The 16,521-nt window shown below is 47.6% G+C and overlaps 1 pseudogene across 1 annotated transcript; it reads left to right on the top strand.

Moving 5' to 3' along the window:
- Positions 1–686: 686 nt before the first annotated feature.
- LOC311603558 (small ribosomal subunit protein uS17-like) lies at positions 687–1,234 on the top strand (annotated as a pseudogene). The gene has a single exon. The product of its transcript is annotated as a small ribosomal subunit protein uS17-like (transcript).
- The last annotated feature ends 15,287 nt before the right edge of the window (positions 1,235–16,521 follow it).

Here is a 16,521-nt window from a genome sequence, read left to right as displayed (position 1 = left end):
GGCCTAGCCCTGGCAGCTTCTAGCTTCTGTACAACCTAACCTGGGCCTACAGTGTTTTCAGCCTCTGAGACTTACTGCTGAATAAGCTCACCCTTACTTGTTCTTTCTGAGCTCTAGCCTGGCTGGTCCAACTCAGCTGTTCTGGCTCAAACTCTTTTCCCAGTTGATTTGCTTAATCTGGCTTCTCTCTTGGCCCAGAATTCCTCTGCTTGGCCTCAAACTAACTCAGCAATTTGCTCTGATCTTCTGGCTTCTTCTTATTTTCTGGCTCATTCCGTCTTCGCCTGAGTTCTCTCTCTCTCTCTCTCTCTCTCTCTCTCTCTCTCTCTCTCTCTCTCTCTCCATTCTTTTCTCTCTACTACTGTCCTGGTAAAAACTGCCTCCTCTCTCTGAAAAACAGCCTCTTAAGTAGCTTCCCTTCCCATTCACTTCTTGTGAGAGTTGGGCATATCCTACTCTGTCAAATCTTCTGATTCCTTTTCTGACACTCAATTAGACTTTTTTTTTTTTTGAGACAGGGTTTCCCCTGTGTAGCCTTGGCTGTCCTGGACTCACTTTGTAGACCTGGCTGGCCTCGAACTCACAGCGATCCACCTGCCTCTGCCTCCCGAGTGCTGGGATTAAAGGCGTGAGCCACCACACCCGGCTACATGTGTATCTTAATAATAGACAACTTGCTTTTTCTCAGGCTGCCTGGAAGATGGTGGACACTCAGATGGAGCATGCTTACCAAAAGCAGCCTACGATATTTCAAAACAAGAAGTGTGTTTTGCTGGGAGAAACCCGCAAGGAAAATGTCCCTTGGTACTACAAAAATATCGATCTAGGCTTCAAGATGCCCAAGCGCACCTACACAGACAAGAAACACCCCTCACTGGTAACGTCTCTATCTGATCCTGTCTGATGTCATGACTAAGATAAAGATGCAGAGGACCATTGTCGTCGGCCGGAACCATCTCCATTACATCCGGAAGTACAACCGCTTTGAGAAGCACCACAAGACTATGTCTGTGTACCTGTCCCCCTGTTTCAGGGATATACAGATTGGTGACATTGTCACCAAGGGAGAGTGAGCCCCCCCCCAACAAGACTGTTCTAGTCAATGTGCTCAAGGTCACCAAGGCTGCTGGCACCAAGAAACAGTTTCAAAAGTTCTGAGGGGACTCTGGCCTGCTCCTCGGAACAAATAGTTATTTTCCAACTTAAAAAAAAAAAAAAAAAGAGCCAAGCGGTGGTGGTGCACACCTTTGATCCCAGCACTTGGGAGGCAGAGCCAGGCGGATCGCTGTGAGTTCTAGGCCAACTTGGTCTACAATGTGAGTCCAGGACAGCCAAGATAACATAGAGAAACCCTGTCTCAAAAAACCACACACACACACACACACACACAAAGACAATGTTTATGTTATTAAAACATTACTTTTCTTGTGTTGACCTGATAAGTAGCAACCTAAGGGAGGAAGGGTTTGTTTTGGCTCTTGGTTCAGTGGGATACAGTCAGTCATGGCAGGGAAAGCATAGCAGCAGGCATGTGAGCCAGCTGCTGTCTATACTCAGAAAGCAGAGAGCAGACAGGAGTGGGTCTAGATTATTAAATCTCCAGGCCCAATCCCAATGACCCACTTTGTTCATTGAGACTCCACCTAAAAGGTTCTACAACCTTCCAAAATCGGCTCAACCAGCCTGGGACCAAGTACTCAAATGCAGGACCATGTCAGGGACAATGCATAATCCAACCACCACACTCATATACAGTGTTTCTCTCCCTTCTGCAGAGAGCTCTCCTCCATAGCAGGATACAGAGCTTTCCCTGATTCTGAAATCAAGTACTGCACCTCTCCTTCTGTGACAACTAAAAAGCATTTGCAGCTCAGTGAAATGGGGTTAAACAGTCCCTCCAGTGTCTGCCACTCTATACAGACTTGTGTCTACAGGCCCTCTGAGACAGTGACATTTCCAAAAGTGCCTTGGAGGCGTGTCTATGCAGCCTTCTCTCTCTGATTCAGGGAGCAGAGTCTCATTCAGACTCCAAGGGTCCTGAAAATAGGACTAGAAGTGATGAAGCTAACCCTGAGTAGAACAGTATCTGCCCCAGACAAGCATCTTGAGGCCAAATACACAGCATCATTGTCCCTTTCTTAGCCCCAAGACATAGAGCCACCAAATCTCCAAGCCTTTGGGTGCGGAAGCGAGGCTCTTCCTGGAGGGTCTGTGGCGGCTGGGCTAGAGACTAGGGGGAGGGGACGGAGAAAGAAGCCAGATACCTTATTACCTTAAGGCCTTAGGCAAGCCATCTGGTCACCCTGAGCCTCTGGGTCTTTCCCTAACAGCCCAAGAGCCTGTTCTACAGAACACTTGCAAAGATCCTTTGTGACCGGACAGGAATGGGACCTGGCACACAGTGGCGCTCTGTAAGTGGCACCCTTTTTCCCCTAATGGGAGACATTCAGAACACGGCAGCATAAGACTGAACCCCTGTCAAAGGCTAAGTGATAGTCACCAGAGAGTGAGACTACCTTCCCAACAGTCCCCTCTCTGCTCAGGCAGACCTGTTCAAGGAAGGTACTGAGCGCCTCCAGCAAAGGAGAAGCAAGATGCTGCAGCCTCTGTTCCTGCCATAAACTCTCTAAGGAGGCCCAGAAGTGCACAGCCCAAGGCCCTGCTCTGCTCTCCGGAACCCCTGCTGTCTCTTCCTCCAGCTAAGTGAATGCTTCCTGTGTGGTCACATTTCCCAAATGGCTGCCTGGCCAGAATTCCTAGACCCCATGAGTTTCCATTTTTCTCCTCTCTTTTGTTTTGTTTTGTTGTTTGTTTGTTTTGTTTTTCGAGACAGAGTTTCTCTGTGTAGCCTCGACTGTCCTGGACTCACTTTGTAGACCAGACTGGCCTTGAACTCACAGTGATCCTCCTGCCTTTGCCTCCTGAGTGCTGGGATTAAAGGCGTGCGCCACCATACCACCATGCCCAGCCCTGGACTCATTCTGTAGACCAGGCTGGCCTCAAACTCACAAAGATCCACCTGCCTCTGTTTCTCGAGTGCAGGGATTCAAGGTGTGTGCCACCACACCCAGCTTAAATACCATCTTGGTTTTTGTTTTTGTTTTTTTCTGAGACAGGGTTTCTCTTGTAGTCTTGTAGTCCTGGCTGTCCTGGATTCACTTTGTAGACTAAGCTGCCCTTGAACTCACAGAGATAGCCCTTCCTCTGCCTCCCAAAGTGCTAGGATCAAAGGCATACACCACCAAGCCCAGCTCTCAGGCCTGGTTCTACAGATGAGAATTCTAGAATCAAAATCCAAGTGGGGTGGGGAGGGGGGCGGGGGGAGGGGGGAGGGGGGCCAGGTGGGGGATAGCACAGGAAGGAGCCTCTGTATAACTGTAGAAAGGCCCGCTCTCTTCAAGTCTCAGTTTTTTCTTTTCATATAGCCCATCTCAGGAGCTGCTAATGATACCAAGATCTGACCATCGAAACCCTCGCCTACCAATAAAAAGAGCAGCTTGGATTTCATTCTTCTCCTGCCTTGTGTTGCCCCTCTATGGAACACTGTGCCCACGCTGGATGTCCATGGTGTGTGTGTATGGGGGGCGGGGTTCCTTGCCCTTGTAGCCTGTTCTACAGGATGCTTGTCTCTCCCTGCTCTGGGTCAGCAGCCCAGGAGCACCAACATTCTTGGACAATCACAGAGTGGCAGAAGCTCACCTTTGTGTAGCGTGCTCTAGCAGAGCCGTACTGTGTAGATCCAAGTACCTATCGGGCAGCTTCACAGAGGCCTTTCATCCCTGTTAGAGGTTCAACCTTCTTCCCTCCCCATGAAAGGAATAGTGGGAAGGCATTTCCTGAAAGGGGGACATCCAAGTAAGATGCTAACACTAGCCTCCCTAGGCCTTCCTAGGGAGATAAATAGAAAAGGCAAGGTAAGGTGCTGGCCAAGGGTGGGATATGTAAGTCATCCCAGGGAGGCCTCCTCAGCCAGGAGCTGGTTATGTCCTGACACATGAAGGCTTCATGACCCCCAGATAGAAAATTTCCAAAGAAATTAAAGTGCCACCAACACCACAAGCAGCCACGCTGAAACTGAGTGGGAAAAAAAATGGCTAGAAATTATTTTTCGCTCTGTTTATGAAGCCTGAAGAAGCTACTGGCCTGTGACTCCACATCTATTTCAGAAGTCATATTTTTGAGGACCCTACTTTTAGGTTTGCCTCTCTATGTTCCCAGACCCTTCCCCCACCCCCAATTAGAGACAGAGACATAAATAAATCACACACACACACACACACACACACACACACACCATGTATATTTATAAACAGACACAAAGACATATAGATAGCAAATGCATACACATGGGTATTACACACAGAAACATAGATCACACATGTACATGGATCACAGACACACATATAGATTATGCACATACACATATAAATTATATGTATACACAGACACAAAAATACACATACACACACACACACACACACACACACACACACACACGGAGGTGGGGGCTCAGGCACATGGGTCCTGGAAGAAGCAAGAGAACTCCACCCTTTTCTTTGTTGCTGCCCATTAATTTCAGGCTATTGTTTTCAAGTCTCCATGTATTTTTCCATTTGTCAGGTGTTGTGAAACTGAATGGCTACTCTGTTCCCTCATGCTCCCCCATTTCTCTTCATACAAAGGATCAGTGCAAATCACACATACACACACACACACATACACACACACACACACACACTCACACACACCACCATCACCAGGATCAGGGTTTTTACATGCACTCACCTAAGACTTCGGAATGTTTACCCCAAATCCCACATCTGAGGTAGGCCTTCTCTAGTGGCGAGGCCGTGGTCGTCTCTCTTGGTATCTCAGCCCCTCCGTTAGAGAGCTATCTTAATGATGTGGGCGTGCTCTGCCTGGCAGTCCCAAGCCTCCCCATGCCTGGGACTTAATTAAACCTGCACGTAAGCTTCCAGGCAAGATGAAAGAGACTGGCGATCCCAAACGGTCTATATATAGGCGTCTCATCTCTAAAGTTCTATCTACTTATTGTCTATTAATTGCTTTGGAAAGAAGGTAATTTGCTTCACACGCAGGTGGAAACTATGCTTCCTTTTTCCCTATGAAGAAACGAGCCTAGGATGTGAGGTGGGTGGCTTTCTTGGAATGCTGGGTGTTTGGACACAAACTAGAAGACAAGGCAAAGCTCCTTTCCTCTGCACACAATACTACCCAGGCCTCCACCTCAGTAAGTCTCAAATCTGCTTCATGATGCCCTGCCCAGGGGGATTGCAAAGACCCAAAGCACTCCTTAGAATGCAAGGACTCACCCTGGGTGCAGTGGCGCACACCTATAATCCCAGCACTCTGGGAGGGCAGAGGCAGGCAGATGGCTGTGAGTTCGAGGCCAGCCTAGTCTACAAAGCAAGTCCAGGACAGGCAAGGCTACACAGAGAAACCATGTCTTGAAAAACCATAGGTGGGGTGGGGGGCAACATGGTGAATGCAAGGACTCCAGGTTTCTTGCTTACGTATGCCACTAGTCATTGTGGGATTCAAACATTAATTCACCTGGCACCCAGAGATACTTGGCGTCATCTGCTGCCTAATGCTTAAAAACTATAATTACCCATATTGCATTGATTATTGGTAGGGAAAAGACATGTTATAAATTTTAAAAATTACATAAATTATCTCCTAGACTTAAAATAAAACTTTCTATGACTATATCTGCCTTTGTTTCTGCTTGTATAGAAATTAAAATTTTTGCCTTTTCCTGCAAAATTATCTTTTATAGCCCACAGGAGTATGATAATAATACTTTGTACTTTTGCAGGGCCTTTTATCCGGGAATCTCAAAGCGCTTCATAAACTTTAATTAATTCTTGCAACAAGCCCCGTGAGGTAGGTAAGTATTATTATCCCCATTTCACAGATAAGGGGAGGTAGACATGGAGAAGTTAAGTAATTTGCCGAAGGCCCCAAAGCACTTAGAAGCTAAGTCTGAACAAGACCACAAAGTGCCCGGCTCAGGCCTGGGTTGGCCCACTGGGGCCGCCCTGCTGGTCTCCCCAGTCCCAGGGAATGATTGATGGGGAGCCCTCGATCAATTGTGGTGCTGGTGCTAAATACATGTTCCACTTAGCTCCCAGGCATGATGGGGAATTATTCAGGCTGGCTCATAGGCTTCAGCCTATGAATGGTGTTGGACTATCCACAGGATGATTGAGCAGAGTCTGAAAACCCACTTCCCAGGTCTGAAGGCGCCTGCTGTGCAGCTCTCTCTGCTGCAAACAGCCTTTCCCTCATACTTGAATTTGATCAGCTCATACTTTGAACATGAAGTCTGGCTTTTGGGTTTATGACTTCAAAATACTTTTTTGGTTGTTTGTGTTTGTTTTTGCTTTTGTTTGCTTTTTGGTTTTTTTGAAACAGGGTTTCTCTTGTAGTCCTGGATGTCCTGGACTTGCTTTGTAGACCAGGCTGGCCTTGAACTCACAGTGATCCGTTGCCACTGCCTCCCAAGTGCTGGGATTAAAGGCATGCGCCACTATGCCCCTGGTGCATCAAATTGAATTTTTGACTCTCCCACTAAGAGGCTTTAACCAGACTCTTACTGGTGAGAGGCCTTATTTCCGTCCCATGCTCTTTAATTTTCTGTGTTTCTATCTTTCTTCAGATGTCTGTCTGGGAAGACAGTTAGCCCCAGGGGTCAAATCAAGTTCTATATATCAGAAATTCCAAGCTAATAGAATGGCCATAAGATTTTCTTTGGGGGAGAAAAGGCTTTGTTGAAAGGCTATGTGGGAACCAGGCATGGTAGCTTCCTAGCTTTTCAATGACCTGTTGCTGCAGGCCCTTCCTTGTCTGGTGACAACACTCTGCCACAGGAGGCTGGCACTGTAGGTTCCCGTTGGCAAGACTGCCATGGCAGCCGGCGCTTCCAGTAGCCCAAGAACGTAGAGGAAGCCTTGGCGATGTGTGAGAACTACCCGCTGGCAGATCAAAGCTTGAGACCTCTCAAGGCCTCTCAAGGCCTCAAGGCTGATGGGGCTACCTGGGCCTGGGAGATGGAAAGGGAAGGAGATCTTAATCTCACCAGCAAGAGTAAGACCACCAGCACAATTTTTGAGCCAAATTTGAAGCAAGCTTTGTTAAATACTGGCCAGGACCATGGATACTGGCCAGTCCACACCCAGGATTCCCAGAATATGGTGTCAAATTACATTAGTCAGGGGCTCATAAAGGCAAACCCCCACAAGGCTATGCACTTCTCATCTTTGTCCAATCAGGGGGAAGCATAATCCTAATGTACTTCCTGCCTATGTGTGATCAAGCAAATATCCTGTGCAACTGATACAACCAAGCTTGTTTACAGAAGTGAAAACACTTGACTTGTTATCTTACATGAACAGCACCCAGCATTTCAGGAAGTTATCTGTCCTCGGGCAAATGGGCTTATATGTTAGAGGCATTTTGTTTGTTTGTTTGTTTTATAGATATCTTAAGCACAGTAATTTAAACATAAAATACAGTGTTAGCCACCTCAGAAAGAAGGTAGAGCCAACAACACCCTTTTCCAACTGCCTACAGCAGACCTACATAGATCTGAAAGCTGACTGCCACATCAAAAGAACTTTCCAGACCCATGGATGGAAGGAACCAGAGAACTCCTTTATTTTCACTTCGGCTTGTTCATTCAGTCTGTGGGATATTTATGGTCCACTGGTTATGTGCCTGCTCTGTAAACTAGGGTCTAAAAGAGTATATTTGCTTGCAATTGTCTATAGTCAGAAGGGTTGAATTCACAGTTTGCAGGAAGCACAAAACATCCTGAGCTTCCATCTCCTTATCTTTGACCTAGTTCTTGTTTTGCTGGGTCACACTCAGAGAAGGATAGCCCATCCTTAAAGCAGCCCATCCCCCCTGGACAGTGCTAAGTAATGTCAAACCACTAAGTAAACATAGAAAGTGTGGCCAGGTGACTTCGGGACATAGGTTCCTCCAGAGTTTGTCATTTTCTCTATGATAAGCCAATGTCAATTTGTGCAACTGCTTAAGCCCACAGGTACCTCAGAGGAGCCAAAGGATGTCAAAAGAAGACAAGACCTTGCTCTGTCAGAGAAGACTCTGTCCTGCCGCTGGCTCATTTCATGGCAATGGCTTGCAAAACTGATGTTTGTAAAGCACCCAAAGGACTGCTCTACCCTCTAGCTACACGCTGGACCCCAGGTCTTCTGACTCCCAGCCTCCTGCCCAGCAGTTGTCCTGTCCATCCCCGCCCCTGCCCATCACTGCTCTGGCCAGATATGGTCATGTTAATTCTCACTCCCTCAGTCTAGGTGTGTGTGGCAATGAGGTCTCAAGGCACCTTTACTTGCAGAACAAGTGGGCCGCGGGCTGATCTGTGTGCGTAGCCCTTGGTGATGTCACTGGGAGTTTTCCATTGGTGACTTCACAGCGGTTGTAAGTGTCACCCGCACCTCCCCTTTGCCTTAGCTCTCTGTAGCTCAGCATCTTTCCAGACCCTTCATTCAGGTCAGTGTGTGCTTTACAGAAGCTAATGGCAGCCAAGAGCCAATGTGGTATAATAAGGGGTTTGGTTTTATGAGGAGGAAGAATTACCTTTGTCCATGAAAAGGTGGTGTTCAAGTTAAAGTTATGTCATTGGGTGGCTCTCAGACGCTGGTCATGAGTGATGGCTACAGGGGTGGGTTTTTTTTCCCAAGGAGGCTAGAGAAGAGGTACACCGCTGTGGCAGGGAACAGTTCCCACTTGCTCCCAAAGTGCTGAGCCAACAGATTTCCTAAAACTATCTGGTCGCAGACCAGAATCCTGCCCTGAGAACACAGTTCTCGGAGGGAAGAATGGAAAGCTCTCGTAGCCTTGGTGAGCTGCAGTTGTCCTGAAAATGCAAGTGTGGCTGCGTAGGTTGCTCTGTGCACAGCTGGTGGCAGTGCTTATAGTCTGGCTGGAAATTGTACTCCCCACTACAGCGCTCATCAGCAGGGCAGGGCTATAGACATTCATTTTTTATTTTTAAAGTTTTTTCAATGTTCTTTACATTTCTTTTTTTTTTGACAGGGAGAAAGGGCGAGCGCATTCCACGGTTCACCTGTGAAGATCCGGGGACAAGTTGTAGGAGTTAGTTCTCACCTTTCCCATGTGGGGCCTGGGCATTAAACTTAGATGGTCTTAGATGTCTGCCTACATGCACGTATATGAGTGTGCAAGGGTATACACACACACACACACACACACACACACACACACACACACACACAAATAAAACACACAATTGTTTTAAGAGTAAACAAAAATTGGCTGAGAATCTATCTCAGTTGGTAGAGTGCTTGTCTAGTGTGTGTAAAGGTCTGGGTTCAGTTGCCAGCCCCACATACAGCTGCACTTGCCTATAACCCCAACACTGGGAAGAGGGCTGTGAAGCCTGGAGAATTAAGTTCATCCTCAGGAAGGGATACATGAAGCTCTATTAAAAAAAAAAAAAAGCTCAACTCTGGATGCACCTAAAACGGCCATTATGTTACTTATGTTAATCTTCTCAAGACATTTACTAACAATCTCTGCTGCAGCCCACACAGCAATGAAAGGAACATTTTCTTTAGAGAAGCAGAAAGGGAAATAAGTAACCACTTTAAGTGTGAGCAAAGAGGCTCCAAAGATAGGAAGGATTCCTTCTCTTCATAAATTTCATTGTAGCAATGAAGTATCGAAATTCACCCTGAGGCCTGGAGGAGGCCTTTCATTCAGTTACTTTGAAATAAAATAAACTTGGGGCCTCTCCCAGGCCCAGTCTTTAATACCAGCACCCAGGAGGTGATGGAAGGAGAGTATATGTGAGTTTGAGGCTAGCCTGGGCTGTATAGTGAGACCTTGTCTCAAAAATGATAATTAAAAAGACGTTAAAGACTAAATAAAACAGAGTGGTGGTATGTGCTTATAATCCCACAGAAGAAATTGGGACAGGGGGATTGCCACAAGTTCCAGGTCATCCAGGATACATAAGCAGGACCCCATTTCTAGTCCCCTACAAGTAGATAACTCCACTTCCCCCTGGCTATAAAATCATTTGCCTGCATCATTCTTGTTGTTTATTTTGAGCATTCCTAATGTTTGATTATTATAAATGATATCTTCATACAGACCATTTCATGTATAAAATTCCATATGTCTTTCAGGCCAGACGTGGTGGTGCACACCTGTAATCCATGCACTTGGGGAGAAGATGCAGGAGATAAGAGTTAAGAGTCTGGGTTACATAGTAATACTCTATCTCTAAAAATTAAAAACAAAACCAAAAACCTTAGGACAGAGTCCTGAAGTGGGCTTGCGCTGGCAAGAGGACTCAGAGTTCAAAAGTGCTTGCCAAGCTGGGCATGGTGGCGCACGCCTTTAATCCCAGCACTCGGGAGGCAGAGGCAGGCGGATCGCTGTGAGTTCGAGGCCAGCCAGGTCTACAAAGTGAGTCCAGGACAGCCACGGCTAACCCAGAGAGACCCTGTCTCAAAAAACCAAAACCAAAACCAAACCAAAACAAAACAAAACAAAAAACCAAAAGTGCTTGCCATACAAACATATTAAAAAGCAGAATCACCAGACGGAAGGACTTGGCATCCTTTGGCCCTTTGATACCGTCTCCTGATTGTATTCATTAAACGTCTTCTCCTGGTTACACCCGAGAAAGCCACTGTCACAGCGAACAACCTGAGCAAATACATTTTAAAAATGTATTCATTCATTTATTGTTGTCTTGTTTAGTTTTTTGAAATAGGGGCCCAGTACATAGTTGTTGTTTGTTGTTTTTGTTGTTTGTTGTTGTTGTTTGTTGTTGTTGTTCTTCTTCTTCCTCCTCCTCCTCTTCTTCTTCTTCTTCTTCTTTTTCTTCTTCTTGTTCTTGTCCTTCTTCCTCCTCCTCCTCCTCCTCCTCCTCTTCTTCTTCTTCTTCTTCTTCTTCTTTTTCTTCTTCTTCTTGTTCTTGTTCTTGTTCTTCTTCTTCTTGAGTTTTTCAAGGCAGGGTTTCTCTATGATACCCTTGGCTATACTGGACTCACTTTGTAGACCAGGCTGGCCTCGAACTCACAGAGATCTGCCTGCTGAGTGCTAGGATTAAAGGCGTGCGCCGCCGCCGCCACCACCGCCGCCGCCGCCGCCACCACCACCACCACCCAGCTACGTAGTTTTTGCGATATAGATTCTCCCAGCTTGGCTTCCTGAGTGCTGGGATTAAAGTTGCATTCCACCACATCTGGCTTCATTCATTTTTTAAATTATGGGTCTGCATGTGTGTCTGTAGGTGGGTATGTGCATGTGAGTCAGGTGCCCACGGAGGCCGGAAGAGCATGTTGGATCCGCTGGCGCTGGAGTTACAGGTTAAGGCCCCTTGATTTGGGTGCTGCTGGGACCAAACGCAGGTTCTTTGCAAGAGTCATACATACTCTCAACTGCTGAGCTGACTCTCCAGCTCCAAGCAAATACACTCAGAAGACCTGAACCATCGCCTTCTTCCCCTACTTTCCTACCTTTCTGTGCCTGGCCGGAAGCATCTCTGAGTATCACTAGGTTTTGTTGGGGCCAAAGCCATGGACTCATACTTGCCACGAGTAACAGTGGCAGCTGATCTTCCAGAACCACTGAGGCTGGTGTGTGGCACAGGCCTGGGTTCAAGCAGGTATGTTTTGGAAGAAGACATTTGGGATATGGGGTGCAAACAAGGGGATGGGGTTCAGGAGATGGATGAGGAGAGTAGCCTGAGACTTGTCAGCCAAACCAGGATACTGTAAGCTTCGGATCAGGATCTATACCCTGCTTAAATGCCATCTGGGACCTCTGTCTATCCTTCCTCATTCTGTATAAAATAGGATGTCAACTATGAGGGTGTGGCATCTCTGTGTATTTCCCCCAAGAGCTTGGTGGGTACAGGGAAGAGAGAACATTGTCATCCAAGAATGGTGCTGTCGTCTCACACATCCCGCACCCCCTCCAGGATAATGATGGCAGCACACCCACCTACATGCTAAGACTTCAGCTCATCAAAGAATCAGAGACCAGGTAGGATGGATGTGGCCAAGAACATAGGATCCTAAGACAGAAACAGAGAGAGTCCCCCAAGAGTCCTACCCCTCAGACTCCGCACCTGTGATACAAGCCAATGTCAATCCTCGAAGACCTAAGGGCAAGGTATTTCAAGTGAGGGCTGAGGAACCCTGTAGATGCAGAAGCAGGTACAAGGAAGGGAAAGAGCAGACAAGAGTCGTGCTTCTACCTGGGCTCACACCGAGCTTGGCCCTGCAAAGATCAGCTAAGCCCTACCAGCAGCCCTGCATGATAGTAGTGAGGTCCCATACTCACTACTAAAAGACTTCCCTGAGTCCCACCGCAAGCCATGCCAAACTCGCCTTGGTGCTTCCTGAGCACCAGCTGTGAGCCAGGAGCCGTGGTTCAGGAAGGGCGGGACGGTGGGTGCTACCGGCAATAAGGCAGGGCATTGTCTGTGGATCACAAGCTGGACTCGCAGTCTCCCTGCTTGTTATTATCATCATCCCTGTCAACTCTAAACAATGGCACTGATAAAACAGCCCTCCCTGAGAGCGCGCCTTTGTTCTACACAATGGCTGTGGTTATGAGGGAGTTCCAAAGGTGTGCATGGAACTTCACGTTTGCATGACTTGTGCCGTCAGAAAGTATTCTGTACCAAAATTAATGTTGAGGACTCCCAGTCCTATGGCCAGGCTGTGGCTCATAGGCTTTGCCCCTTGCTTCCATCTGAGACAGAGTTTCTTACAAGCTGTAGTCTTTCAGTAGCTGACCAGCTCATTCAAGCTCATCCAGGACTTTTCTAGTTTTAGCACTGACAGTCTCTAAGTGTTGGCCACTCCACCTTTGAGTCTGGTCCCTGGACACATGGCTTCAGCTGTCATGGCATTGGAAAAGAATAATGATATAATAGGCATTGAGAATGCAGAGAAATAGCTTGATTTGCTGTTATTTAGGATTTTATTTTCTTTAGATTTATTTATCTTATTTTATGTGGGTGAATGTTTTGCCTGCGTTGTGTGTATATTCACCTTGCTTGGTATACACACACACATATGTACATATGTGTGTGTACGTGTGTGTGTGTGTACATGTGTGTGTGTGTGTGTGTGTGTGTGTGTGTGTGTGTGTGTGTATACCACTGGTATATATGAAGGCCAGAAGAGAATGCCAGATCCTCTGGAACTAGAGCTACAGATGGTTATAAGCCACCATGTGGGTGCTGGGAACCAAGTCTGGGTCCTTGGTGAGAGCAACTAGTGCTCTTAACTGCTTCCCTACTAAGCCATCTGTGGCAGTTTGAATAAGAATGGTCCCCATAGGCTCAGATATTTAATGCTTAGTCACTGGGGAGTGGGACTGTGTGAAAGGATTAGAAGAATTAGAAGGTGTGGCCTTGTTGGAGGAAGTGTTTTACTAGGAGTGGGCTTTGAGGTTTTCAAAGACCATGCCAGGCCCAGTCTGTCTCTCTGTCTTTCTCTGCCTGGACATCAGGATGTGCTCTCAACTACTTCCTTAGCATCATGTCTGATGCCATGTTTAATAGATTGTATGCTTAGCAAGTGAAAGGCCTGATCTCCAGCACCACACTAAAAAAAAAAATTATAGGTGGGCACAGCTCAGGGAGGCAGAAGCAGGCAAATTGCTATGAGTTCGAGGCTAGCCTCGTCAACAAAGTGAGTCCAGGACAACCAAGGCTACACAGAGAAACTCTGTCTTGAAAAACAAAAACAAGCAAATATATAGAGATAGATATAGAGATAGATTGATAAACTATCTCTTATGGTCCTCATGAATATCCTGAAGTTGCCTTGGTTATTTTCCCTCTTAGAGATAATGAAAATGAGCTTGGGGGAAGTAAACTTTTTAGGAAACATAGGCATAGGTCTTTAATCCCAGCTCTCAAGAGGCAGAAGGAAGCAAATCTCTGAGTTTCAGGGACTAGATGGAGAGACTCTAAAAACAAAACCAAACTGGTCTGTAGCTGCTTGTTTCGGTTATATGGCTGTGTAACAAATTACTCCAAAGTTCACTAGGGACAAACAGCCATGCGCATCTCGTTGGATTCTGATAGGATATCTTGGGCCTCAGCTGGGAAGATGTGATGCCCACTTTAAGTGATTTGATTGGCTTGGGGGTTGTTTACTTAAGGTGTCCCATTCATGTGTTAGAATTGTCTGAGACTCCAGCTCTGCTGCGAGCAGGACACCTGTGTAGCCTGCCACCAAATGAGGAGACCAAGGGTCTCATCGATCTGTGTCCCTGCACAACGTAAAAACCACATCACCTGGGGGGGATGAAGTCTCGCATGGCCTTTGGCACAGTCTCTAAGATTCAAGAGAGCCTGCAGGGGCTGGAGGGGAGCCTTCACTTCCTGGTGGGTGCCCAAAGCCCCTCGGAAGGATCCACTCCCCTTTACACAGCTGCCTTTCCGGTTCTGCCTCTTCAAGTCCTGAGTCCTCTGGCTCTGCCTCTCCTGGCCTTGCCTCCTCCACTCTCAGCTGTGGCCTGGGCTCCCTGCTGCAGGACACGGCCTATCACAAGTCTGCCGGGCAGATGGATATTGTGGTATGGCCCCGAGAGAGGCACAGAGGAGAGGAGACCTTTGATAAGAGGGTGCGTGCCCAGCCTTGAGACATTAGAAATAGCCCTGCTCTAGCTTCCCCGCCTGGACTGTCGGGAAAGCCATCTCTTCAGGCCTTGCCATGTCAGGTCTTTACCAGCTGTCCCACTGAGGAGTTGTAGATGATTCTGCTCCATCCTGAGTCACATTGTCCCATCCTCCGTGAAGGTATTGCCAGTCTACTAACCATCTGTGGACCCCTAGGTCCCGCCCAGAAGAGCTACAATGAGGAAGAGCAGCTGCCTACAGCTGCCTGTTGTCTGTGATGAGTGGAGGGGTGGGCTGGAATCCTGTGGGACAAGTTGGGACAGCACATTGAGTGCGAACAGGGAGGGGATCATTAGTCTAGAAAGGAAAGACCTAGGGGAGGAGTGGGGCTGGGGACAGAGCAGCGAATCTTCCTTCTTTCTGTCTGTCTTTTAAGGAATTATTTTTACTTACATGTATGCGTATGTGTATGTGTGTGCATGAGTTGATGCTCATGGAGGCCAGAGGACACTAGATCCCTTAGAAATGGAGTGACAGGCAGGTGGGAACCTCCATGTAGGTGCTCAGAACTGAACCTGAGTCCTCTGCAGGAGCAGTAAGAACTCTTAGCTGCTGAGCCATCTAACCCCTAAGCAGTGAGTTTTCAATGGTATAAAAAGACCCTCCCCTTTCAGTGTCTGAGGAGGAAGCTAGGGATAGCCAGGGTTTGTGTCAATTTTCACATTGCTCAAGCCTACAAGAACAGCCCCCAGAGGCCCATTGAAACATGTTAGGGAGTGCAGGGAAATGGCTAGGAAGATTTGGATGTGTCTTTGGGAAAGGGTGGAATTCATCCTCAGTCTGCCTGCTCTCAGACACACCTTATCCCCCACCAGGACAACTTTATTCTGTTCCTGGAATTTCTCCCCGTCTCTCCTAGATGGTTCTAGCCACTCCTGGAGGCAGTGCTGCCTGTCAGCCCAGTTCCTACTGGACAGCCCAGAGGCCTGCAGCCCCATGAGGACCTTGCTCCCTCCTATCACCAGCCCAGGGGCTAGCCTCTCTCTCTGAAATAAGTTTTTCCTCTTCCCTTCTCCACCAAATTGTCTGCTTGGGGGCTGGGAAAGATTTTATGCCTTCATCTGGTGTTTCTCTTGCCTTTTACACTTACTAGGCTTGATAGGAAGTACAAGTTGAGGCCGTGAAAAAGGAGGCTGGAAAGCCAGGCATGGTGGTGCACGCCTTTAATCCCAGCACTCAGAAGGCAGAGGCAGGCAGATTGCTGTGAGTTCAAGGCCAGCCTGGTCTACAAAGTGAGTCCAGGACAGCCAAGGCTACACAGAGAAACCCTGTCTCGAAAAACAAAAAACAAAACAAACAAAAACCCAACACACACACACACACACACACACACACACACACACACACACACACACACGAGGTTGGATGGAGTAGGGGCTGCTGCTAGCATAGCCCACAGCCCACAACCCTCTCCCTAAGGAGAGTTGGGCATGGTCGGGTCTCTGTGCCCAAAAGAATTGTTTTTGCCCTGGCCCTTTCAACGTATCCCAGCTTTCTTTAAAGACCTCTAAGGCCAGCTCACCTTCTCCATGTTATTTCTGATGTCTCTGCCTTTGGGTCCCTATAATCACTGTGCTGGTGACTAACACAACAAAGCGAAAGCCCAAAGCTAGGCCTCCCCTCTGAACATGAACCACTCAAGAGTCCATGAAATGGGCAGAGGTACACGTCACCAACACTGGCAGCTTGAGTTTGATCCCTGAGACCCACAGAGTGAAGGAGGGTCTCCCCTACTGCAGGTTGTCCTCTGACCTCCATGTGTGCTGGGGCTCACACATGTGCCCTCCCCACCC

This window comes from Acomys minous (genome assembly GCF_964271855.1).
Source record: "Acomys minous genome assembly, chromosome: 8".
Lineage (NCBI taxonomy): Eukaryota > Metazoa > Chordata > Mammalia > Rodentia > Muridae > Acomys > Acomys minous.
This window is presented reverse-complemented; position numbering and strand designations above follow the sequence as displayed.